This window comes from Scylla paramamosain, chromosome 23, assembly GCF_035594125.1.
Source record: "Scylla paramamosain isolate STU-SP2022 chromosome 23, ASM3559412v1, whole genome shotgun sequence".
In the NCBI taxonomy this organism is placed as follows: Eukaryota; Metazoa; Arthropoda; class Malacostraca; order Decapoda; family Portunidae; genus Scylla; species Scylla paramamosain.
This window is the reverse complement of record NC_087173.1, coordinates 5,480,486-5,507,053: the sequence shown is the minus strand read 5'-3', so window position 1 is coordinate 5,507,053 and position 26,568 is coordinate 5,480,486. Positions and strand designations below refer to the sequence as shown.

Genomic DNA, 26,568 nt, shown 5'->3' with positions numbered 1-26,568 from the left:
CAGCAACTTCATCTCTTACTCGATGAATAGATTGGGTTGACATAATATATAAAGCAAGAGAGAGAGAGAGAGAGAGAGAGAGAGAGAGAGAGAGAGAGAGAGAGAGAGAGAGAGAGAGAGAGAGAGAGAGAGAGAGAGAGAGAGAGAGAGTACATCAGCACACATAACCCAACACGCAAACTGAACCAAAACCTAAACTTCAGCCAGTCGAAAGCATCCCTGGAGCAGAGCCGATATCGTGAGGGGAGTAAAATTTTTGGGACAGGAACAGAAAACATGAACTTAAGTCAAACCAAGACAAACGGCGGTACTGGAACTGGGAGACTGAAGACATTATCGAGTAGAGAGCGTTTGTGGGAAGGCCAGGAGGAGGAGGAGGAGGAGGAGGAGGAGGAGGAGGAGGAGGAGGAGGAGGAGGAGGAGGAGGAGGAGGAGGAGGAGGAGGAGGAAAGTCGTAAGGTGATGCTACTCATTTATATGTTTCCATTAAGAGAAGGGCAAGAGGAGACGTGTACCTAATCTCTCTCTCTCTCTCTCTCTCTCTCTCTCTCTCTCGCACATGAACCGGAAGAACAAGTGCATCTCTCTCTCTCTCTCTCTCTCTCTCTCTCTCACACTTGAACCGGCCCAAGAACAAGTGGATGGACAAGGTGACCCATGTAATTACCTACCTATTTATTTACCAATCAATCAGTCAATGAATAAATCAATCTAAACACATACCTACCCATCTACACCTGTTTCCACCTATTTATTTACCTATTAATCAACCAATAAATCAATCTATCTATGCACCCTTTTGATTTAACTATTCACCCATCCATGCAACGTGAAGCGCTACCTGCACCTAGCGCATTAATAGGTGCTCCCCTCCTGGTACTCCCCTCCAGGTGCTCCCCGCCAGGTACTCCCCGACAGGTGTTCTCCGACAGGTGCTCCACGGACTGAGAGGACGGTAAGACTCAAGAATTAAAACTAGGTGAAAAAACCCTCGGATTTCTTTCCTTCAGGGGAATTGGCAAGAACCTGGGGAATAAAACGTGACTGACTGCCGCGCCTCGCATTCCTTCCCGCCCGCTGGAATGGCAAGACCCGGGAATAAAGGCTAATGAAAAACCCCGCCATTATTTCCCATTCCTGTGTGCTGAAAACGGAAGGAGAGGAAGGAGAGGGAAGGAAAACTCGAGTACCTGCACGTTCTTGTCTTCTTTGTGAGTGTTTGGCACAACTGGAGACTGGCGACGAGTTGCGTGTCTGTCAGGAAATGCATCGAGTGTCAGAAGTAAAAGGAAAAATCGTTACGTAAAGGAAATAAAAGTAAAACTGATTATGATTCTTAAAAATAAGAGAGAGAGAGAGAGAGAGAGAGAGAGAGAGAGAGAGAGAGAGAGAGAGAGAGAGAGAGAGAGAGAGAGAGAGAGTAGTACAGGAGAAATAGGAACAAAGGATAAAGGTAGAGGTCATCCAGGCACACTCCAGGCCACGCTCCCCGGCCTGGAGGTGATGGTGGTGGAGGGAAACAGCGAGACAGGACGCGGGCGGGGAGAAAAATAGCTTCGGGTTATCGGTTCTGCTTCCTTCATGAGACTCTACTCATTGTCTGCCTCACGACCCGCCCTGCCTTAATTCATTGCGTGTGCGTGAGTGTGTGTGTGTGTGTGTGTGTGTGTGTGTGTGTGTGTGTGTGTGTGTGTGTGTGTGTGTGTGTGTGTGTGTGTGTGTGTGTGTGTGTGTGTGTGAGCAGGCTGCATGAAAGTTACGTTTATACCCCACAAACTTTCACGCGACAAATTAAAAATCTTTGTGATGAATAAGTCAAAAGAATAAACTCCGACGGATGACGTGCGGTGGTAATGAAAACACGACCTTCCATCACACACACACACACACACACACACACACACACACACCATGATGAAAACATGCTGAGAGTGAGATAATGAGAGAGAGAGAGAGAGAGAGAGAGAGAGAGAGAGAGAGAGAGAGAGAGAGAGAGAGAGAGAGAGAGAGAGAGAGAGAGAGAGAGAGAGAGAGAGCAACGAAAATTACTGACCGTGAGTTTCATTCTAGACAGAGGTGGGAACTTAGTCTGAAATAGAACCTCCAAACTGGCTTAAAAATGGCCACACTTTATGGAATGGCGACAATTATCTGACCTCGGCCAGCGAGTTGTGGGGTGTGACTTTGCTTTTTGCGGCGACCTCCCCGGGATTTACGCTCGCCGTGTTGCTCCAAAGTGGTCCCCGGCAAGGCGTCCAAGCTGCGTGGGGCCAGAAGCTTATACATAGCAAAGGGAATTACTGCGATGTGTTCCGTCCTTGTTGAAACCGCTGGATGCAAATATCGTGGTGGGGGAGGGCGTGGGGGGAGGGATGGGGGTGAGTCTGTGCTCGTGAATGAAAAACTGAACGGGAAGTATGAATCAAAACAATGTGACGAGGAAGATTTCGCTTTTCAACAATATTTGCACAGGAGAACAAAAGGATGTATGTTATTGTGTGGGAAAAAAAAGCCACCTTTACACGAAAAAAAAAAACCATTAATAAAGAAAGTGGAAATATCGCTACACAGCGTAACTTGTTAAAAAAAATAGTTTGTTTAAAATACGGCAACAATAATAATGAAAAATGGGAATATGGTGCTATGTTATGCAAGTTTAATAAAAGAAACAAGAAATAAAGGCAAAGTTGCAGGTAACACATCAGCGGAAGCACGCATGTTACACCGCTGATATAACACTACACGTATAACAAACAATATTACGCAACAAGAGACACACTAATATAAATAAATAAATACGTAATAAAAAAGAAAAACTCCAATTACAAAGGAAAATATTGATAAAAAACAAAACAACGGTGATATAACACTATGCATGTAACAAAGAACGACGCAACACGAGGAGTACTTATATTAATACGTCAAAGAAAAAGACAAAAAAAAAAAAAAAAAAAAAAAAAGAATCAGGAACAAACAAAACACACAATGCTAGAATACAAATAGAAACACCATCAATCACACACCAGGGTACATAACTGCTAGCATAATAATAGTAGCAATAGGTCAAAGAACGCGCCCTTTACACAGGAATGTACCGGTGAACAAACACAGTACATTAATTTCCGGTACATATAGATACAAACAACACTGAATTACGTAACAGAACCTTTACATAATCACATACATAACGCACACAAAAAACGATATATCAAAGGGCACTCCATTAACTCAAGGAGGAGCACATTAATGGACAAACACGACACACACAAACACACACACACACACACACGATAAAGCACCACACATCCCACGCGCTCATAATATCACAGTACCTTACGCAACCAATTACACATAAAAAAAAATAAATAAATAAATAACCCACTACGAGACAAACACACAGGGAAGGCAAATAATTCACAAATAGACACCAGGAACAGCAACACGTCTTCCGAAACACTGCATATGTCACACGGGCGTCCAAAGACAACCTTTACGTAGACGAGAAAGGAGGAGGAAGAGAGGAATAAATCTTCCATCACACCTGGCAACTCTCAACAGGAGAAAGAGGAAGAGGAAGAACAGGAGGTGGTGGTAGTGGTGAAGGTGGTGGTGGTGGTGTAGGACTGGGAAAGGAGAGAAACGAAAAGGATAAAAAGAGATAAAAGAAGGAAGTGTGGAGAGAGAGAGAGAGAGAGAGAGAGAGAGAGAGAGAGAGAGAGAGAGAGAGAGAGAGAGAGAGAGAGAGAGAGAGAGGATGATGTGAAGTGTGTGGAGTGAGAATGTTTTAGAGTGGAGGAGAGAGGAGGTAGGTGGCGTGGAAACTGAGGAAGAAGTGGAATGGAGGAGGACGAGAGAGAGAGAGAGAGAGAGAGAGAGAGAGAGAGAGAGAGAGAGAGAGAGAGAGAGAGAGAGAGAGAGAGAGAGAGAGAGAGAGAGAGAGAGAGAGATTGATACCAAGGGAACTAAGAGGAATGAATACACAAACACTTACAGAATGAAGGCCAGCACCGCAGGAGGAGGCGGCGCACTGCTGGCCAAACAAAGACAGATGCACGCTAACGGTGACAAATGCTAAAGACTCAGGAGCCGCCAAGAGAAACTAACAGCAAAGAAACCATAACGGCAGAGGTGGAGGAGCAAACTGGACAGAGAGAGAGAGAGAGAGAAAGAGAGAGAGAGAGAGTATAAACACGAGCACTTCCATGTTTGGTTTAACAATTTTTTATTTCATGTTTTTCCCCTTTTCACAATTTTTTACTCGTTTCAACGCAACATTTTTCCCTTAATTTTAAAAAGCCGAAGGAAATAACGAAGGAAAACGAACGGAAAGCAAATGAAGTTGATAGGAACGAAGAAAATAGGAAAAAAAGGAAAACAAAAAAAAATCCCCAGGGGCGACGATAAAGGAGGAGGGAAGAGGAAAAACGGAGAGAGAAATGGAGAGGGAGAGAGAGAAAAAAAAAGTTGAGAAAGGAAGGAAGGAGGGAAGGACGGAAGCAGAGATGAGGAGAGGATGAAAGAGGTGAGACAGAATGAAAAGGTAAGGGAGAAAAAGCTGGAAGGAGGAGGAGGAGGAGGAGGAGGAGGAGGAGGAGGAGGAGGAGGAGGAGGAGGAGGAGGAGGAGGAGGACACAAGGAGAAAGGTGAGGGTCAACGTAATTGTGAGGGAGGACACCAAGGGCTCTCCCGAAGGCGTGAGTGTCGGTGAGAGGAAGAGAGAAGTGAGGGAGAGGGAGGGAGAAGGAGTGGTGAAGAGCAGGTGGGGGCGGGGGGTAGGAGAGGAGATCCATAGTGAAGTCTTTGTATGGCGCCTCTTCTCTTTCTCCTCATCAGTTTAGGAATTTTCCTCTCCTTGCCTGAGGGAAAGGGCTCTCTCTCTCTCTCTCTCTCTCTCTCTCTCTCTCTCTCTCTCTCTCTCTCTCTCTCTCTCTCTCTCTCTCTCTAGGTATCTGTTAAGGATTTACATTCCTCCCTTTTTCTCTCTCTCTTTTTGTCACACACACACACACACACACACACACACACACACACACACACACACACACACACACACACAAAGGTTTACTCTTCTTCATTAAAAAAATCAGACGCATTTAGACGTAAAAGAAAAAAAAATTCCACCAGCAAATATCACTTAGCGGGGACAAATATTAAATTGCAGAAAATGATTCTGCATTGTGATAAACTCATTCTGACTCAGCACAGCAAGGCATAGTTACTGCCGAGTGCTGGCGGGAGTGACTGACTTGCTAACGTGTGCCTTTTAATCCCTATAAGTGTTAAATGTGTAAGGTCTGTTGTTGCGAGGGTAGAGAAGGAAAGGTGTTGTTTGGCTGCTGTCTTAATGAATATAGAATTGATATGTCTTCGTACTTATCTATGTTGTGAATTTATATGGCTGTACGTGCTTCTAATTCGTGTGGTGGTGGTGGTGGTGGTGGTGGTGCGTGGTAGTAATAGTAGAGAGAGAGAGAGAGAGAGAGAGAGAGAGAGAGAGAGAGAGAGAGAGAGAGAGAGAGAGAGAGAGAGAGAGAGAGAGAGAGAGAGAGAGAGAGAGAGAGAGAGAGAGAGAGAAATACCACCATGTTTACCTGTTTGTGTTTATAATTTTCAGTGAGCACTAACGCAGAAAGGACTGCCGTGTGTGTGTGTGTGTGTGTGTGTGTGTGTGTGTGTGTGTGTGTGTGTGTGTGTGTGTGTGTGTGTGTGTGTGTGTGTGTGTGTGTGTTCTCTTGGCAAGCCGTTACTGCGTCATTTTTTCACTCCAACAATTACTCGTCTCCGCTCCGTCATAATTAAAAAAAGTTCTTTTCCAGCACAGTCTGTCTTTCCATTACCAACGAAAAAAGAAAAAAAAAGAAATCAAAGGCCCGCGGCACAAAATGAACCGTAAAAAATGGTGACTTGGAGTTTAAAAATAATCTTCACTTATTTAAAGTCTAAAATTTCTCGGTGAAAAAAGAGTAAACGATGGAAGTTTTCAGTAAGGAAGAGTGTGTACAAAGGAAATAAATAAAGGAATCCGAAGTTTTTACAAACCTAAAGAACTTTATGTAGTACGAAACTTAGAAAGTCTTAAAAGAGTCATGTTATTAGAAACCTGGCAAATTTCACACTGAAGGAAACTTAGAAAACATCATACTGTAGAAAAAGTATAAAACTTCACTCTCTAAAAGACTTAAGCGAGTCACATTGTAGGAAAAAAAAAAAGCTTCACACTATGAAACTCAGACAACCACGTACTGAAGAAAACAAAGACAACCTCACACTACGGAAAACAAAGACAAAAACCCAAACTTACACTGTAGAAAACTAAGACAACCTCACACAGTATGAAGTAAGACAACCTCGCAATGCATAAAACGAAGACAAAAAACAATTTACACTACAAAACAACCTTCCGCTGTACAAAACTAAAACCTCCCACCACAGGACCTATACAGAACTTCCCATTATAGAAAACAGACAGCCTCACTTACCAGCGATCACCAAAACCAGGAGCCTTGCCGCGGTGCTCCTATCTGTCTCCCTGGCCTCACTCCCCGGTGTTGTGTAGCACTGTGTTACCATCCCTCATCTTGTCATCGCCTCCCTAGGTAGTCATTTATTGAGGTCATTGTAAAGGACTCGAGAGGGTGCTAACCAGTGAGGCAAATGAGAGAGAGAGAGAGAGAGAGAGAGAGAGAGAGAGAGAGAGAGAGAGAGAGAGAGAGAGAGAGAGAGAGAGAGAGAGAGAGAGAGAGAGAGAGAGAGAGAGAGAGAGAGAGAAAATGGGAGGCAAGGATACTGTCTAAAAATAATCCTCTTACACTGAGAAAACCAGCGCTCAGGAATTCTCTCTCGCCGGAAGACCTTCACGGAGGAGGAGGAGGAGGAGGAGGAGGAGGAGGAGGAGGAGGAGTTGCACGCACACGGAGGGTAACAGAATTTTCACAAAGGACAATATTCCTCCTCTAACCTCCTCCCCTGAGCCTTCTCCTCTCCTCCCTCTCCCTCACTCTCTCCCTGCCATTTCTCCCCATCCTCCTGTCTTCTCCTTCCTAATCTTCTGTCCCCAAAGTTTTTTTTCCCTTTCCTTCTTCTACTAGTATTCTCTCTCTCTCTCTCTCTCTCTCTCTCTCTCTCTCTCTCTCTCTCTCTCTCTTCCATCCACGTGTCCTTTCTCTCTTCCATCCACGTGTCCTTTCTTCCATTCTCCAGCTTTCTCTCCCTCTCCATCTGCCTTCTCCCTACAACCTTCTCTCCCTTTCGTATCTATTCCTCTATTCTCCAGCTTCCTCTCCCTCTCTACCTGTCTCCCCAGTACAACTTTCCTATTCTCCCCACATATTTCACCTCCCCGTGTCCTCTCTTACTCCCCTTGTCACTTTCTACCCTAGCTGTTTCCTCTTTATCCCTTCCCCCTCCCCTGCCACATTCCTCCTTCCATCTTCCCCCGTCCTCCCTTCAACTCGCCTGCCAGATATATTCAAAAAATAGCTTAATTAACCGCAACAAATATACAATTCGCAAAATAATAGGAATTTCGTCGAATATCACAAAGCCACCTAATTATCTCCGGCTCTCTGTGTCCTCTTCCTCCTCCTCCTCCTCCTACTCCTTCTCTTCCCTTCCCTCCTTCTTCTCCTCCTCCCAGAACGCCAACAAAACCGCATTTCAACAGCATAGAATAACTAATGTGCAGTAAAGACGAACTGGAGGGGAAGGAAGGAAAACGGGAGGGGAGGGAGAATTGGAGAGATGGAGAGAGAGAGGAGAGAGGGAGAGGCAGTGAGTGGCGTCCTGGGTAGAGAGAAAAGTCGAGGAGAGTTGTGACTGAAGGGTGAGGGTCAAGAGAGAGAGAGAGAGAGAGAGAGAGAGAGAGAGAGAGAGAGAGAGAGAGAGAGAGAGAGAGAGAGAGAGAGAGAGAGAGAGAGAGAGAGAGAGAGAGAGAGAGAGAGAAAACCCTCGAGCAAAACAGTGTTACTAGTAGTATCTGGTTTTATTGTTAATAATATTATTATTACTACTACTACTACTACTACTACTACAACTACTACAACTACTACTACTATTACTACTGCTGCTGCTACCACTACCACTACCACCACCACGACCACCACCACCACCACCACCACAACAACAACAACAGCAGCAGCAGCAACAAAAACAATAAATCAACTGCTACCACTACTGTAACTACTGATATGACCACCATTATTGGTATTATTTTTGTTGTTGTTGTTTGTTGTTTTGTTGTTGCTATTGTAGTTTTTATCGTTGTTGTCGTTGCCACTGTTATCACCATCCACATCATCCTCCGGCAAACAAGCAGGACCGCCGCTACCTTACAAACACTGGCTAATCAACCTTATCACCGCGCTACCAAAATATTATGACTCGTTACCGCCAGCCAGGTGAATGACACTAATTAAGGGCGAAATTCTACCTGAATGTCCTGTTATTTCCACCTTTATGACATTATACTCTGATAGGTTTTCTCTTTTACCGATTTTGACGCAAGTTGATTATTTTGTTATGAATATTAAAATAAAAGATTTACGGAATACTATTAGTTTCGTGTGAATGTACAATAATTGCTTCATAGTGACGATCATTCTATATCTATTTATAGGTTTTCATTTGTACGTGACCGATATTTCAAAATCTATTTTCTTTCCACTCCCATAACTTGTTCTTTTTTGTAACTTTCAAAAACAAATTCTCTTTCCATGCATGATTTTTTTTTTCATAATTCATTATCGTTCGACGCTTGTAACTGCTGTTTTCATTTATCCATTTATTTACTTTTACATTTTCTTTTCTCTAACATAACTTTTTCTTTTGTAACGTTTCAAAATCTGTTTTCCCTGCAACACTGAGCTATTTTTTTTCAAGATTTTTTCCAAAATTAATAAACTTTTCCTGTAATATATATATATGGAAAAAAAAAAAACTTCGCACCTACGTTACCTGTATATCTAATGTACGAGAGAAGCACTTCAATATCCATAATGATCACGGGAACAACGAACCTGCGCGATATCATGAACCACAATTAAATCCACACAGTAATGATGTTAATAACGCCACCCATCCATCCCTCGCAAATATGAGAGCAGACCTGTGTAATAATGACAGGGATTTCGATCCATCCACCCACCCACCCACCCACACACACACACACACACACACACACACACACACACACACACACACACACAAAGGTATGGAAGGAAGAGGCACTGGAAGGGAGAGGAGGGAAGAGAGAATGAGAGAGGATATGAGAGGGGAGAAGAGAGAATGGAACAGGAAAGGAGAGAAGAGGAAGAAACAAGAGGCAGAAGTAGATAAGGGAGGGAGAGAGAATTATGAACAGAATTGGAAGGATGAAGGAACACTGACACACACACACACACACACACACACACACACACACACACACACACACACACAGACACTAATCACGCAGGCAAAAGGTGGCAATGACGGCAATAGTTCAGCCACTAATTAAGCCACCAGCGATACGAGTCATAATGGAGTTTCCAATAAGCAAATCTCATCTGAGCCAAGTAAAAATCATGTACACACGCACGTATTCATTCCCTATCATTAAGCATTGAGAGCCCCATCACTGAAGCAACGGGAAACGCTTGTAATACTCTGACATGTGATCTTTGTGTCAGTGAGTATGTTTATTAATCTAGTATACATTTCTCTCTCTCTCTCTCTCTCTCTCTCTCTCTCTCTCTCTCTCTCTCTCTCTCTCTCCTACACAGTCCATTTGAAGTTAGGAGGAAAGAACAAAGCTCATTCGTTTCACCCAATCATCGCCTGTCATGGAGTGTTTTAATCTTTTAATAATACCGTTATCCCAGCGTGTTCACGGAAAACTAATCAGCCTCCGTGGACAGCAACAAGTCGATGGCAGCCGCTGACAACTTAAGCCGACCTCCAGTACGTTTCACTACTCTTTCCTTCTATCTTCCACCTTAGTCCCTCTTACATTCCTTTAAAATACTATGCCAGGACTTCACCTTCTTCCTTTCCTCCACCAGGTTTCAAATAATGTGATAAAATAGAAGAAGAAGCAAGAATGTAAATGTTATAAACTAGAACAGGAAGACAGAGGAGTGTGTATGCGTGTGTGTTTGTGAGTGTGTGTGAGGTTAACTGAATTAGAGAGAGAGAGAGAGAGAGAGAGAGAGAGAGAGAGAGAGAGAGAGAGAGAGAGAGAGAGAGAGAGAGAGAGAGAGAGAGAGAGAGAGAGAGAGAGAGAGAGAGAGAGAGAGAGGACAAAACAAAGTCGATTTATCCCAAGTCTCCTTTCCCTGGGCTTTACGGCGCGGGGAATTTCTCAGTAAGTTTAGCGCGGCCCCAAGACCAGGGAAAGATGAGAATCTGGAATATATCACGAAAACTTTTGCTTTAAATTTGATGAAGCCAGACTTGGATCTCCATAGAACAGTGAACTTTTCTCTCAACTTCTCCCCAAGCTACGGTAAGTTCCACTCTTTCAGTTTATATGCCTCGACTGGAAGGTAGGGAAAAAAGTAAGGATGAAGAGAATATTGTGGACGTGATGAAGGATGGACGGATGGATACACACACACACACACACACACACACACACACACACACAAGTCCTAGAATCAATAGTGTGCACATACGGAGAGTGAGAGGGAGAGGGAGAGGGAGAGGGAGAGGGAGAAGGCCAGCACAGCACAGTCCTCCTCACTAATTCCTCCGTTAATCTAAGACCATTTCCAGGAGGGTTCCAGGAGCGGCAGGGAACACCAGGCGCGATGAAGACAGCGTGGCCTGGCAGTATTACTCTTAAACTCGCCTTATTCACCTCACCCGCTCATCCATCACCTATATATAAAGGAATCTGCAGCAGTAATTCACTCCGGAACGCGTTCGTACCTTAGTTTCTCAATAAAAAATTATTTCCCTTCATCCCTCAAGTAGTCTGTCAGGGTCGACGCGCGGGGAGTCTTGTTAAGTGAGGGGCCGCAGGTTTAGCCCCGTCAGGCCGAGTGAATTATTATACCGGGAATTCATCAGGGGTGAAGGAGGCCGGGGCGTGGAGACGAGGAGGCGTGGAGGGTGGAGCAGAGGGCCCACCGCCGTCCCACCGCCCCGCCACACGCCCTCAGTAATGGTAATCGATCACAGTTCTCTCCCCAGGTCGCGAGGGTCACCTCCTTTGTGTCGTCATTAGTTTTTAGACTTTCGCGTTGAGTGGCATCTTGTATTCGTGTCTGAGCTGAACGAATGTCTTCATAATATATGGGCTCATTACGGAACTACTCGTATTACAGTCTCACTCTGGCAGACTGAGCTATATTTTTCTTCTGGCAACACTGCCTAATACATGGTTATAAAACTCCTTACTTTTGTTCTTATTTTTCTTTTCCAGAGAATGAGTTTGGAAGTTGTACATGGCACTTATATTAGATTAGGTTACGTGAAAAATTGCAGTGGTAATAACGTGTAGAACAACAAAGTGTATGATTTTACATTCCAGAACAAGGTTTCTTCCTCCAGCGTGACCGTAAAGATTCCGCAAATTTACCTGATTATGATAATAAAATCCATTACGTTGTGGAAATTCCTTCAAAATCCTCACTTCTGTGTTTACACAAGGGAAGGGAAAGCTAAAACAAGACAAAAAAACGCAGCAAAATCACGACGAGTTTCTTATACTCGTGTCTCAAACTGACCGATACGTCAACCAAATCCACAGCATTCTAAAATCCTTTAAAAATCCATTAGAAATCCCCACACTTTTAATTAATCCAAAAGGGGGAAGAATTGAAACTAAAGTGAATACAGAACAAAATCACGCCGAGTGGATTCTCGTATTCTTGTCACACTAAAGAAATCGTGTCGTGAAAATTTCAATAAAATCCATTCAGATCCTCTCACTTTTAATTTACAGAGTGGAGGAGGAGCTAAAACCTGCGGCACCAAAGAAAACAAAAGGCACAAGCGGCTCTGTGTGCTGGCTCTTGTACTATATGATAAGAGAATTCCAAAAGCAAAAGCCAATTTAGTTCTCGAGGTACAGTATCCTGCCTTGCTCTCAGAGGCGGAGGGTCGCCATAATACCGCCATTACTTTATTTTTTGACACGCTCTAGATTGGGTTGTATTTAGCCGCGTCGCAGGGAAGCTCTAAGAACTCTGTCGCGGAAGCCTCGGCCCAACCAGCTGTGGCGGAGGTCCCCAGAGAACGTCCCAGGAGAAGTCTGGACATCGGACGAAAACAGCTGCAGAAGGCCACGCTGGGCAGGGTAAAGTGCTCTCTCTCTCTCTCTCTCTCTCTCTCTCTCTCTCTCTCTCTCTCTCTCTCTCTCTCTCTCTCTAATAGATTTATGCTTAAGAAGTTTAGATTATCTTTCTTTTCTGTGTATTATAAAAGCATTTCATGTTGAGGGTAATAAAACTTCAAATCTCTCTCTCTCTCTCTCTCTCTCTCTCTCTCTCTCTCTCTCTCTCTCTCTCTCTCTCTGTGATACACAAGGACACACGTGCATCACAAAATAACACAGCCTGGAGTATTTCACGGTGTTTTCTTTCTCCTTACCTCGTAGGCTTTTCATTCTGGTCGCCTTCCACACACTTCCCAGGCACACTCTTCGCCCCGCCGCCAGCCAGGCAGCTCGCCATCCTAAGGCTTTTTTTGCTTTCTGTGGGATTTGCTAGAGAAAACTGTGTTGGCTTTGATCTCTCTCTCTCTCTCTCTCTCTCTCTCTCTCTCTCTCTCTCTCTCTCTCTCTCTCTCTCTGGATTTTTGTTTCATCCCGTACAATTCCAACTTCTTCATCTATGTTAAGTTATCTCAGGTTGCTAGTTTAGATTTAGATGTTGCTGCAATTAAAGAACAAAAATTTAACAAATAACTAAACTAATGGAACCTAACCAATCAGAAATATCGTTGGAATAGCTCTCTTGTGATATCTGTCTGCTTCAATGTCCGCCCGCCTATCTCTCTCTCTCTCTCTCTCTCTCTCTCTCTCTCTCTCTCTCTCTCTCTCTCTCTCTCTCTCTCTCGCCGCGAAGAAGCACTTTCCTCCCAGCCACTCTCTCTCTCTTTGAGCCTTTCATGGAAGCCTCTGAGGTCACGTCACGACAAATTAAGCCAAGCTCTAAATTTTTTTCGTCTCATATTCTTAGAAGGCAGGAGGGAATGAAGGCACATGTCTGAGTCGCGAGATATTCATGGAACGTGATGGTGAAAGGGGCCGTCTAAGCAGAGATAATTGGCCTCCCTGACCCGTATTACAAGGACGGCAACTCTATCGCGGAGTTTCACCCTATCACTGCGCGAACTCGAGTCAGTAAACAGGTCACTTCAATGCAGGAATCCTTGACACAGTACACGCATTATTCTCTTTCCAGTGTAACCCAGGCTGCTGCTGCTGCTGCTGCTGTTTCTCGCCCTCTGTTTGTTTATTGGTGCCTCTCTCTCTCTCTCTCTCTCTCTCTCTCTCTCTCTCTCTCTCTCTCTCTCTCTCTCTCTCTCTCTCTCTCTCTCTCTCTCTGTATCTTCCATTTCTCTTTCTTTGTTGTGTCTGGCTGTCTATCAGTCTCTGTTGAATAATTCTGTCTCCGTGTTTTTCAATCACACACACACACACACACACACACACACACACACACACACACACACACACACACACATACATTTTACGCAGGAGAGAGAGAGAGAGAGAGAGAGAGAGAGAGAGAGAGAGAGAGAGAGAGAGAGAGAGAGAGAGAGAGAGAGAGAGAGAGAGAGAGAGAGAGAGAGAGAGAGAGAGAGAATGAAAAAGGGAAGTGAGGGAGAATGAGACAGATTGAGAGAGGAGGTGAAAATGACGAAGGGAAGACTGGATAGAGGAGAGGCAGGATAGCTGGAGAAAGGAAGAGGAAAAGGAAGAAGAGGAGAGAAGGGAAGGGGAGGAAAGGAGGTGAGAATGGCAGGTTTGACAGCTGGATATCAGTATGCTGGGACTAACACACCCTCCCTTATACCTGCCTCCTCTCCTCTCCCTCACTCCCACACACTCTCCCTCTTCCCTCTCCCGTCCCTCCTCTCCCTCACCTCGTCCCTTCAACACTGATGAGGGACACCACTTTTTTCCCCCTCACTCCCTCTTTTTATAACACTGATCAGAGGACGTATTTTTTCCCCATTCTTTTTTTAGCCTCTGAGATAAAGGGGAAAACATACGTATTATATTCATATTTTTCCCCTTTTATTTTCGTTTTGGGATAAATGTGCCGGTGGTGGTGGTGGTGGTGGTGGTGGTGGTGGTGGTGGTGGTAGTAGTAGAGTGTGTGTGTGTGTACAAGTTTCTGCATTTCAGTGAGCATTAATTTTTTTCTCTTCTTTTCGTATAAATTTGAATGACGTAATTCTGCACATATATATTTCTATTCCTTTTTTTTTTTTTTGCAGTGTATTTCTGAGAACACATTTGAATTGGAAAAATGTGTATGAATTAAAGATCTTTTCAACGACTGGTTATGGTACAGAGAGAGAGAGAGAGAGAGAGAGAGAGAGAGAGAGAGAGAGAGAGAGAGAGAGAGAGAGAGAGAGAGAGAGAGAGAGAGAGAGAGAGAGAGAGAGAGAGAATAATATAAACACAAAAATTATATTATTTTATTCAGCATTTTTCTTCCTTCACAATTTGAATTCTTTAACACTATTTTGACAGAGAGAGAGAGAGAGAGAGAGAGAGAGAGAGAGAGAGAGAGAGAGAGAGAGAGAGAGAGAGAGAGAGAGAGAGAGAGAGAGAGAGAGAGAGAGAGAGAGAGTCGTAGTAAAACAGAGGAGGATCGTAAAGGCTGCTCACTCAGGCATAAGAGAGGCATCCCCAAACAGCCTTTCGGTGCGGCCAAATGGTAAACAATTTATTTTTAGGGGGAGTCAGGGACGGACGAGTATGATGTATATTTCCATTTTGACATGTACCTATCCTCCATCCTTTATTCCTTCCTTCCCTATTCCTTCCTTTCGTTTATTATCGCCTTATCTCCATTCTTTCCTTCAGTGCCCCTCTCCCCTTTTCTTTTTCTAATTCTGTCTGTGTGTGTGTGTGTGTGTGTGTGTGTGTGTGTGTGTGTGTGTGTGTGTGTGTGTGTGTGTGTGTGTGTGTGTGTGTGTGTGTGTGTGTGTGTGTGTGTGTGTGTGTGTGCACCTGTGAATCCTAAAGCAGGTGGTCAAGCCAGGTAAGGTAAGGCAAGCACTCCAATTAGTCGAAGAGCAAAGCTTACCTCACGTTAATTACCTGAGTGAAGACATCAATTCCTCTCTCTCTCTCTCTCTCTCTCTCTCTCTCTCTCTCTCTCTCTCTCTCTCAGCGTGGGGATCACAGACGTAAAACTCTCCCTCCTCTTCGCCTCCCTTTCCGAGTCCCAATTAAACGGAGCGACGAGAAGAACTTCCTCCCAGATAGGCGTCCAGCCAACAAAGTTTAGACATTTTTACCATTTCATTGCCTTCCCTGATGGACTGCAAACCCTTACCCTTCCAGCCAGCAGCCCCTCAGACCCTCAGACCATCAGACCCTCGGACGCCACTGCCTAGCCACCGTCCCAGATGAGGGGAAAATTACTAACATGAAGGGGAAAAAAAAGACATGCAGGTGCGGAGGGAGAATTTTTGTTGGAGTCTCTGGTGACGGAATGAACGAAGAGGAGGAGGAGGAGGAGCAGGAGGAGGAGGAGGAGGAGGAGGAGGTAATGTAACGAGTGCGATGGTACCTATACATGGTGCTTACGTGTATGTTAACGTTTTTTTAAAGGAGATGAAATACGATGAGGAAAAATAAATACAACGTTGCCATTTACTTTCACAGTCAGCCGGTGAAAATCTGGATGTTGATGGAAGTCTATTTTTATATATATTTTTATTTATTTATTTATTTATTCATTTATTTATTCATTTTTTTTGCTTTAGCTGAGATTTGTAAAATGACCTTGTATCGTGTGCATCGTGTGTGTGTGTGTGTGTGTGTGTGTGTGTGTGTGTGTGTGTGTGTGTGTGTGTGTGTGTGTGTGTGTGTGTGTGTGTGTGTGTGTGTGTGTGTGTGTGTGTGTGTGTGTGTGTGTGTGTTTAGTAATACATCAGCAGAAAACACAAACGGTGGAATGTTCTGTCTATTAAAGATTACTGAGAAAAAACACTGAACCCAAGCTGCAATAACACAAATCAATGGGGGAGAGAGAGAGAGAGAGAGAGAGAGAGAGAGAGAGAGAGAGAGAGAGAGAGAGAGAGAGAGAGAGAGAGAGAGAGAGAGAGAGAGAGAGAGAGAGAGAGAGAGAGAGAGAATGATTGACAGGCAAGTAAGGTACGAGCAAATATGTGCAGAAGGAATGGCAAAAAAATATAAACACCTGATCGATAATATTCTAAAATGAAAAAAAAAAGTGAACGTAGGTAAGGAAAGCAGCAATACTTTTCCAACCCACAATTATTTGCAGTAAATCCTCAACATCTTATTCCCGAACCTCTCCGTAAATTGCAGAGTACAGACTGAGCTATTCATATATTTGAAAGCCTCGGGTAGAGAGAGAGAGAGAGAGAGAGAGAGAGAGAGAGAGAGAGAGAGAGAGAGAGAGAGAGAGAGAGAGAGAGAGAGAGAGAGAGATTCATTTGCAGCAGACTCGTACGTGTGTGGTGATGAGATGACAGGAGCAAAGGGCGTGGGAATGATGAATGGCGGCGCACACTGCTTCGCTCCGGGTCAGGCAGAGTGGCGTGGGACGTGGAGTGTCGTGTTCCAGAGCCCTGTATTCTGCTGAAACGCTTTGCTCTCTCACCACAACTATTTTCAAAGGCCAAAGTGATAATTACCCGGGTTCTCAAGACTGTTTCTCCTGTTAATAATGCAGGAGTCTTGTTAATGTGACACTAGACCCATAGAATTACCCTTAACCCGTGTATCTTCAACCTGAAACTTTTGAAAGTCGTGGAGATGTGGAGCAGAAGTTTCAGAGTATGGTCTAGTGTTGAGTGTTAAGGCAGCAGATGTTAAGGCAGTAGATGTGTGGATGTGTGCCGGGTTGGGGAACACCTGGCACGCTCTGACGTTCTCTTTTACCTGCATATTGTAATTAGCTGTTCTAGTGTTGCCTTTCATTCCCAGACGTTCACTCTGGGGCTCACATCATCAATGACGAGCACTTTCATCACGCTGTATATATTAATTGCAATAGTGAGTCCATAGTAGTCAAAGAAATGGTAAGAATGTACGTCAAAGTTACCTGGTTAAGAGCAACATGTGTACACAAGACCAGTACTGTTGTTATAGTATGCATCTGTATTTTCTCTCTCTTACTATATATATTTGACGTATATTAATTTATAAACGTAAAAAAAAAAACTATTGCCTTAAATGTATGCAGTAAAAGCAACCAGGTGAGAAGAAATATATCAATGAATAATACCAGATGAAAGAACTATATAAAAAAAAGTACACAAAAGAAGCAAAATTATACAGTAAGAACACAGCTGGACCCAAACAAAACACGGAAACAAGCAATAAACACATCCCCTCTCCATTTTTTACACGCATAACACAGAACACAAGGAAGGGGAAAGAATAAACACTTTTGCTCTCAAGATTTGCATATAACCAGTGACACACACACACACACACACACACACACACACACACTTTCACACACAGCTTAGGGTCATGCATCTAAACAAGCACAGCATTATTTCACCCCAAGAGGCGGCGCGACACTCGAGGACTTGGGCACTTTTCCCGCGTGGCTGAGGCGGAACCCAGGCAGGCAGGAGGCGGCGGCGGCACGGGAGGGAGGGGAGGGAGGGAAGAGAAGGGAAGGCGGTATAATTCGTGGGCTTTGGACGCGGCGCGCACGTAAATAAGCGGCGTCTCCCAAGGCTTGAATACAGTGCCCTCTGATAACATCCTCGCGTGAACGATGGCCGTAATGCAGTAATAAAGTCGGCGGAGGTGTCCAATATTACGGCGTCAGCGCAGGCAGGAGGCAAGTGGGGAGGAAGGTCGGCTTGGGGCTCCTTCCTGCACAACATATCATGGGCCTTATACTCTCCCTCCTCTCCCAACTCCCCCCTCTTCTCCCTCGCCTCACTCCATGTGTCTCCTCCCTCCTTCAGGCTCCATTCCCTCCCTCCTCTCCCTGTCTTTCTTCCACGAACAATCTCCCTCTATTCTTCCTTCCTTTACGCTTTCTCTCTCTCTCTCTCTCTCTCTCTCTCTCTCGCTCTCTCTCTCTCTCTCTCTCGCTCTCTCTCTCTCTGGAAGTAAGGCTAGAGTAGTGGTGGTGTTGTGTTAGTTGTATCATTAAAATTACACCGTTATTGTAGTCGTGAAGGAATGTGTTGGTGGCGGTGGTGGTACTGTGATCAACGAGAGACGAAAAGTAGTGGCGGTATGATGGCCGAGTGAATGGGTAGTGGTGGTAGTGGTGACTGGTGATGTAGTGGGATGGTGTGGTTAAAGACAGACCATTGTACTAGTGGTGACTTGAAGTGGAGAATGACAAGGAGTGGTGGTGTGCAGCAAAGATGTGGTAGAAGCAGAAGTTAAACTGAGGCCTTTGTGGTTGCAGTGTGGTAGAACAATGCAAGGATTTGTGGTGAAGGAAAAGATACTATTGGTGGTGGTATTTTAAAGAGCGGAAGTGGTGGCGTGGTCAGGAGAGGAAGAAAGGGACGAGGAAGAGAGGGAAAGGTAAGAGGGAGGAGAAGAGAGATTGGAAAAAAAGGTAAAAGGGAGGGAAACAGGGAGGAGAGAAAAGGTGAGACGGAGGGAGAAGGGAGGAGGGAGGAAAAGTATCATGAAGGGGGTGAAGCACTGTAGTCAGAGGGAAAGAAAGGGATGAAGGAGGGGAGGAGGAAAGGTAAGAGAGAAGAAGACAGGAGGAGGAAAGGTAAGAGTGAGAGAAAGAGGGAGGGGAAGGGCGTTGCGTGCACAGGTGGGAGAGGAGAAGGGAAGGTGAATGTGTGATTGGCAGTAAATTGCCGCTAAAGTGTCGGGAATAGATTGGTTTAAGGGGGAAGAGAGAGAGAGAGAGAGAGAGAGAGAGAGAGAGAGAGAGAGAGAGAGAGAGAGAGAGAGAGAGAGAGAGAGAGAGAGAGAGAGAGAGAGAGAGGGAGGGTGAGGGACGAGTGAGAAGTGAGAAAGACGTAAAGATTGGTGAAGCAAACTTTATATCGTTTGGTTTTTTACGGTGAAAGGGAGATGGAGTATAAATCACGAGTTTAAATGAATTTTCGTCTCTAATCTCAAAAGAAAAGTTACAATATCTGTTATTAATTAGTGAGTTTTGTAAGGTTTTTATGATACCAGCCATGAGAAGATTAGAGGGAGGTGGCAATGTAAATATGAGGTAAATAAGAGAGAGAGAGAGAGAGAGAGAGAGAGAGAGAGAGAGAGAGAGAGAGAGAGAGAGAGAGAGAGAGAGAGAGAGAGAGAGAGAGAGAGAGAGAGAGAGAGAGTAAATTATAAATGACAGGAGAGAAAAGAGAAAACCCCCATAAAAGGAATAAGATATATAACAAACTCCTTCAGAGAAAAAAAATGAGTCTAAAAAGATTCAATAAATAAACAAATAGTATGAAAAAAAATAAATAAATACGACCCAAGTCACCCTCACAGAATGTATATGAATAAAGTAAAAATAAAATAAAAACAGAATACTTAGAATTTCAAAGTGACCTCGAAAGAAAGAAATGCATTCTCTGTTTTACTGGAGAGAGGAAAAAAACAAAAACAAAAAAACAAAAAAAAAACAAAATGGAAATATACAAATGGGGAAAGGAGAAAGAAAGGAAGAAAAAGAAAGAAAGAGAAAGAAAGAAAGAAAGAAAGAAAGAAAGAAAGACGGAGGAGGAGCAAGAAACGAAGGAAAAACGAAAATGAATATGAAAAAGAAATACATGAGGAAAATAGCGAGAATAAATGAGGAAAGATGGAAGGAAAAGATAAAACAAAAGAGGAAGATAAACCCCAGAGAGAGAGAGAGAGAGAGAGAGAGAGAGAGAGAGAGAGAGAGAGAGAGAGAGAGAGAGAGAGAGAGAGAGAGAGAGAGAGAGAGAGAGAGAGAGAGAGCAAATAAAAAAAATCGTAGCTGGAGGAAATAAAAAAAAGGCCAAAAAATGAGGGAGAAGAGATACATGTAGCAAAGAAGGAGAAACAGATGAAAGAAAAAGGAGAAAATGAGGATATGATACAAAAAAAAATAAATCATGGAGAGAGAGAGAGAGAGAGAGAGAGAGAGAGAGAGAGAGAGAGAGAGAGAGAGAGAGAGAGAGAGAGAGAGTAAAATAAATCATGAAAAGGAAAAAAAATGGAAGAATTAGGAGAAAGAACAAAACTGGAAATCATAAAGAAAAAAATAATATAATGCTGAAAATGAAAGAAAGATACATAAATGAATAAAGTAAATAGCTTGTAAGTGAAGAAAATAATAAATGAAGCAGTTAATAAAAGAATAGGGACTGAATACAATAATAAAAGAAGAAATAGAAGTTAATAAATGTAGAAGCAAAAATAATAAACAAAGTAAAAATGATAAATGAAAAGGAAAAAGGTAATAAATGATAAAGGGACACAAATTTATTAAAGAAAACGGGAGATTAATAATAAAGAAAGAGGAGGAAACGAATATTACATAAGGAAATAAAAGGAAAGTAAAATAAATATGGAAAAAAAGGCGATTTATGAAGAGGGAAAAAATGAAAAGAGATAAAGAACGAAAGAGTTATTAAAAAAAGGAAAGAAAAAGGACTGTAATAATAAATGTTGAAGAATAAAAAAGAAAAAAAAAGAGGAAGGATAACTAACAAATAAAGAAAAGGAAAAAGTTGACAGAAGAAGCAGAAAAAAAACGAGAGAATAAAAAAAACACCGAAACAGGAAAGAAAAAAAAAAAAAGGGAAGAGGAAAAGACAGAGAGAGAGAGAGAGAGAGAGAGAGAGAGAGAGAGAGAGAGAGAGAGAGAGAGAGAGAGAGAGAGAGAGAGAGAGAGAGAGAGCAGGAGGACGAGGGAGGAAGGAGAAGGGGAACAGGGGAAGGAGGACTGGGTGGAAGACGGTAAGAGCGAGGAGGGGCAGAGGGAGGAGAGGCAGCGGGGGGGGGGACTAAGGCACGGTTGACTCGCGAGTCTTGAGCTGCAGAAGACACGTGGGCCGGTACCTGACTCGCGGGCCTGGAAAAAAGTGTCCACGGCGGCCGGGCGGAAATATTGCTGTGGTAAATGTTTTTTGGAGGATGACGAGGGCGGGGGAGGAGGAGGAGGAGGAGGACGAGGGCGGGGAGAAGAAGGAGGAGGATGAGGAGGAAAGGTTAAGAGAGGCCAAGGAGAAAAGGGATAGGGAAGATAGGAGTGGGAGGAGGAGTAGGAAGATGAAGTATGAGGCAGGAGACGGTTGATGGAAATGAGGAGGAGGAGGAGGAGGAGGAGGAGGAGGAGGAGGAGGAGGAGGAGGAGGAGGAGGAAGGTAAAGGACAAGGAGGAAAGAAAGGCAGAAGGAAAGTGAATGTGAAAAAGATGGTACAAGAGAGAGAGAGAGAGAGAGAGAGAGAGAGAGAGAGAGAGAGAGAGAGAGAGAGAGAGAGAGAGAGAGAGAGAGAGAGAGAGAGAGAGAGAGAGAGAGAGAGAGAGAGAGAGAGAGAGAGAGAGAGAGAGAGAGAGAGAGAGAGAGAGAGAGAGAGAGAGAGAGAGAGAGAGAGAGAGAGAGAGAGAGAGAGAGAGAGAGAGAGAGAGAGAGAATGTAAGAAATTCATGAAGAGGATGCAGTATTGGAAAAGGAATAGAAGAAAACAGAGTAAAAAAAGTGGAGAAGGAAGGAGAAACGATACGGGGTGAGGTGATGGACGAAGAAGAGGGAGAGGGAGAGACAGAGGGTGGAAGAGGGAAAAAGAGAAGAAAGCAAGAAAGATAGAGGAGTAAAGGGGAAAAAGAGAGAAAAATGTGAACAAAAAGTAGAAAGGAAAGCGGAGAAAGGCATGAGTGTGTGCAGGTGGTGAGAGAGAGAGAGAGAGAGAGAGAGAGAGAGAGAGAGAGAGAGAGAGAGAGAGAGAGAGAGAGAGAGAGAGAGAGAGAGAGAGAGAGAGAGAGAGAGAGAGAGAGAGAGAGACGCCCGCATCTTCTTAGTAATGAAGGAAATCCAAAACAAACTCCCCGGAACACGAATCATTATGGAATCGGGAATCTTGGACTGGAATCTCCCAAAAACAAAATTCCCGTTCCCGAATTTGCATTTTATTAAATATCTTGCGAAACATTTTCATTTACCTTCCTTCCTTAGCTGGTGCATTTCTTTTTAATATTCCCCCCGTGATATATTGTTTTAATCCCGAACCTTATAAGAAAAAAGTAAGGCAACTTTTTTTTTCTTTTTCTGTCTTGCGTGTACTTTGCATTTAAGGAAGAAAACCATGTGAGGCGAATTTGTTGTTATTAGAAGCAAGGTTAAGTCTGGACAGGTATTTGGAACGAGAAATTCATGGTGTGGAGAGAGAGAGAGAGAGAGAGAGAGAGAGAGAGAGAGAGAGAGAGAGAGAGAGAGAGAGAGAGAGAGAGAGAGAGAGAGAGAGAGAGAGAGACCTAGTGAATAATTTGGCCACGCTCTCCATTACACTTTTTATCTCTACATTAAACCCAATGAACAGGAACGGCTGGTAATGAGTAGCAACTTCTCTCTCTCTCTCTCTCTCTCTCTCTCTCTCTCTCTCTCTCTCTCTCTCTCTCTCTCTCTCTCTCTCTCTCTCTCTCTCTCTCTCTCACGCACTCCATCTCGTCAATCATTAACACGTGACCGCCATCACATTGCTACGGGAAGGCAGATTAGACCCAATTCCCTTTTAATTGTGCAAGTTTATTCCCCCAATACTGATTATTCAGGTGACGTCACACACACACACACACACACACACACACACACACACACACACACACACACACACACACAGGTGGCGGTAGTCTTGTCTCGTCGCTAGCAAACCTTTGACAGTCAAGATGAAGCGGCCAATTGCCCCGTGCCGTCTTGGGTCTCGACTTGCATCCGTCTCTCTCTCGCCATTTTACAGCCGGTTGATTCCCGTCTGACCTCACCCTCCTCCTCTTCCTTCTCCTACTCTCCTACTCCTCCTGGTCCTTTTCCTCCTTGCTCCACTCCTTGCTTCTTTCTTCCTGATCTCTCTCTCTCTCTCTCTCTCTCTCTCTCTCTCTCTCTCTCTCTCTCTCTCTCTCTCTCTCTCTCTCATTCCTTTACCTCTTTCAGTATTTGTCTAGTTGCTTTTTTGTTTATTTTTGCCTGTCCCTTTCCTTCTCGAGAACCTTAGATGGCCTCTAGTTAATATAAACATGTTATCGACAGCCTTGTTTACAATAATTCTGCGGCAAAGCTAGCGTTCTGTCCCATGGCGAGGAAACAGATCAAGAACACGGAAGTGAGAGCCGCGGCAAAATGACCAATCTTGGGTACACACACATCTCACCTAATGCACTTGCTCTCGACACTGTCTTTCTTAGTGGACGTGTGTTAGTTTACTTATTCTATCATTTCTCCACCCATCCTCTGCGCCACGAGTCTGCACCGTCCACACAAAAACGCTTTTCCTACATTAGCAAAGCTTCTTTTCTCCGTGACATGCTATTTCTGTCCCTTACTCAGCTTTCTACGAGTGTCCGGTCCGCTAAGCTTCAAAATTTCTATCTGGAAGACAATATACACGTTGAATGAAATTACTACCACCGTAGACTAGTGGAGGGTTGGTCTGGGCAACATTTCACGCCTCCACTTTAATAAGAGAACGTCGAGAAATGCCTAAATGAAGTTATCTGCACATAACTTCCAAGGCTTTAATAAATGTCACGTCTTTGCCGCCCAAGGGAAAGGGGACGATGGGGTTAAAATTCTGGCCGCATATTGCTGCAGAGAGAGTAGCGGGGAATCACACAAGTTGGATGAAGGCGAAGTGAGACGCTTCCCTCATTGCTTCGTCGATTTTTTGCCGACAGAAGACTTGGAACCAAAACATTTGTAACGCTGAACACTCTGGATCAATAGATTTCTGAAAACACTGGAACTCTGGAACGAGTACTCTGAAAAAAAAAGAAAGAAAGAAAATGGGGACTTGCAAAGAAAAGTTGTGGCAATGTTACAAGAGTAACATAAATTACTGGTTTTTCCTAGACATGAAAGACAGCAGAGGTGGGCGTGATGAACAACGTCACTACACACTTGAACGTGACACCGATGTGAATCTAATATTGTAGGAGACAGAATGACTGAAGCTCGGAATAAAAAAAAAAAAATGAAGCAGTACCTGAGGAATAGAATCAGTGGTAATTATCATAAGGAAAGGTCTGGCTCGAAAACTTTCCTTAAATCCAACATTTGAGACGCTTTACATTGCGAGGGAATGGTTAATTGTAGGTTCTTAAAGAGACAGAACCAATGCTTACAATTGTTTCTTTGCCTTTTCTTTAAGGTTACGCTGTCAAGAGTGGACCAGGTGTTGCCGCGCAGGTTGTTTCAGGAACCAGACGTGGCAGGACCAAACCGATTACATATTCATAAAGGCAATGGAAATATGTGGGGCTTTGTATTCAGGTGTGGCCTTGCGGCTTCCAATAGTTGGTTGTAATCTGGAGGTCAGGTTTTGGGAGTCAGATCAAGTACTCAACTTTAACGATTTTCCAAAGGCTTTCTCTCTCCTTCCCCCCTTCCTTCCTTCTTGGGAATTGCCAACTTGCTGCACGTAAGAGCACTCTTTCTTCCCTCGCAAAATTACCATCAACGCGTAAAAGATGAGCCAGCAATCCGCCGCCACAGCCCCGCCACATTCCTCCTCAGCCCACCACGCTACCACATCTCCGTCACACACCACCACAACCACGCAGCACACCACCACAGCCAAATAACACCACTTTAAGACCAAACACACACCATCATACACACACCACGCTCCACCACAGCTTCACCACACAGCACAATGACATCCTTACCACACGCCACCACAGTCCACCCACACATTCTCTCTCTCTCTCTCTCTCTCTCTCCTCTCTCTCTCTCTCTCTCTCTCTCTCCTCTCTCTCTCTCTCTCTCTCTCTCTCTCTCTCTCTCTCTCCTCTCAACAGTTGGTGTCCTGGCGCGAAATAGAAAAAAAAAAGGTCCCAGAAGAGCAAATTGAAGGAAGGTCACGTCAGCTTCAATAATTACTCAGCTAATTAATATTTTCTTTTCATCGGCGTGACAACAAAGGCAAGGCCGCGCGTGTGTTCCTCATCCCTTGTGGTCTTTGTAGCTCACCGATCCGCACCGGCCGACTTTGTTTTGTTCTTTGGTGTGCCTTGTTGTTCGTATTCACTGTTCTCTGTTTCGCTGAGGACTGAGACCTTTAAGAGACGGGGAAAATTCTCTCTCTCTCTCTCTCTCTCCTCTCTCTCTCTCTCTCTCTCTCTCTCTCTCTCTCCTCTCTCTCTCTCTCTCTCTCTGGCTACAGTGTTATTTCGTTATTTATGAGTGAATTGTAAGAATGCAGGAAAGTATTAGTATCATTAATATCTCTCTCTCTCTCTCTCTCTCTCTCTCTCTCTCTCTCTCTCTCTCTCTCTCTTACACACACACACACACACACACACAATCATTTCCACCTAATGAAACACACACACTCATTCACACACACACACACACACACACACACACACACACACACACACACACACACACACACACACACACACACATACACAGACACTCATACATCTCACACTCATCACTGTCACTCGCCTTTACTAATCTCTGTTCCCTGCAACGCTCAAATAAACACAAACAGACGACTTAGCACTGAAAAACTTTGACTGTAATACGTAATAGATTAGGGGTAACGTGTCACGGCAACTAAGTCATGTCCAAATTATACAATATTCACATAACACGTCCAGGGTACTCAGGTATGTTCACGATATAACATGCAAATAAGGGTAATTGTTACGGATAGGTTAGGTTAGGATGACTTGTTGGAGTTTATATATTAAAGATGCTTACTGACCGACTGCAGGGCCAAGGTTAACACGTGACCATGGCGATGAGGAGAGAGGTTGCCTAGTTTTATGTGATCCAGGGATGACGACAGCCAGCAACTCAGCGAACACGTAGCTTTGCCTGCATTTTATATTGTAACGTTTTGCTATTGTGACACGTTATTGGTTATGTGGTTAGTGATGCAAATTCCTGGTGAGTTTTAGTGTGGCTGATGTGAGTGAGTAAATTCGTAGTGATTGTCAACATTTCTGAGGCAAGTGAGTGACTGAGTGAGTGAGTAGATTATTATTGATTGTTGGAGTGTTTTATGTGAGTAGATAGGGAGGGTACAATGAAAAGAAAGACAAACGAACATCGCGGCTCAGTATACCAGAATATTTCCACATTTTCGTCCCTCCGGCAGCAAACAGACTAACGTAACAGCTTCCAGGAAAGTGTACATAAAACCTTCAGGGAAAAATAGCTTGCCGCCTAGATGAGCCTGAAGCAGAGTGACGCAATGACGTTCTGACAAAGCATGCAGCGACCTGAACACTTCTCCCTTCC

General features: G+C 44.0%; 1 protein-coding gene across 3 annotated transcripts in view; it reads right to left on the bottom strand.

The window, feature by feature from the left end:
- The window catches only part of LOC135112048 (uncharacterized), a 194,779-nt gene that overhangs the window by 21,270 nt on the left and 146,941 nt on the right, over window positions 1–26,568 (bottom strand). Inside the window, exon 5 of one of the 3 annotated variants that reach the window (XR_010274020.1) lies at window positions 22,767–24,077. The exons of the other annotated variants lie outside the window; for them this stretch is intronic. The gene's annotated coding sequence lies outside the window, so the exon portion shown is untranslated. Of the gene's footprint in view, window positions 1–22,766; window positions 24,078–26,568 lie in introns of those variants that run through there. 3 annotated transcript variants of the gene reach the window in all.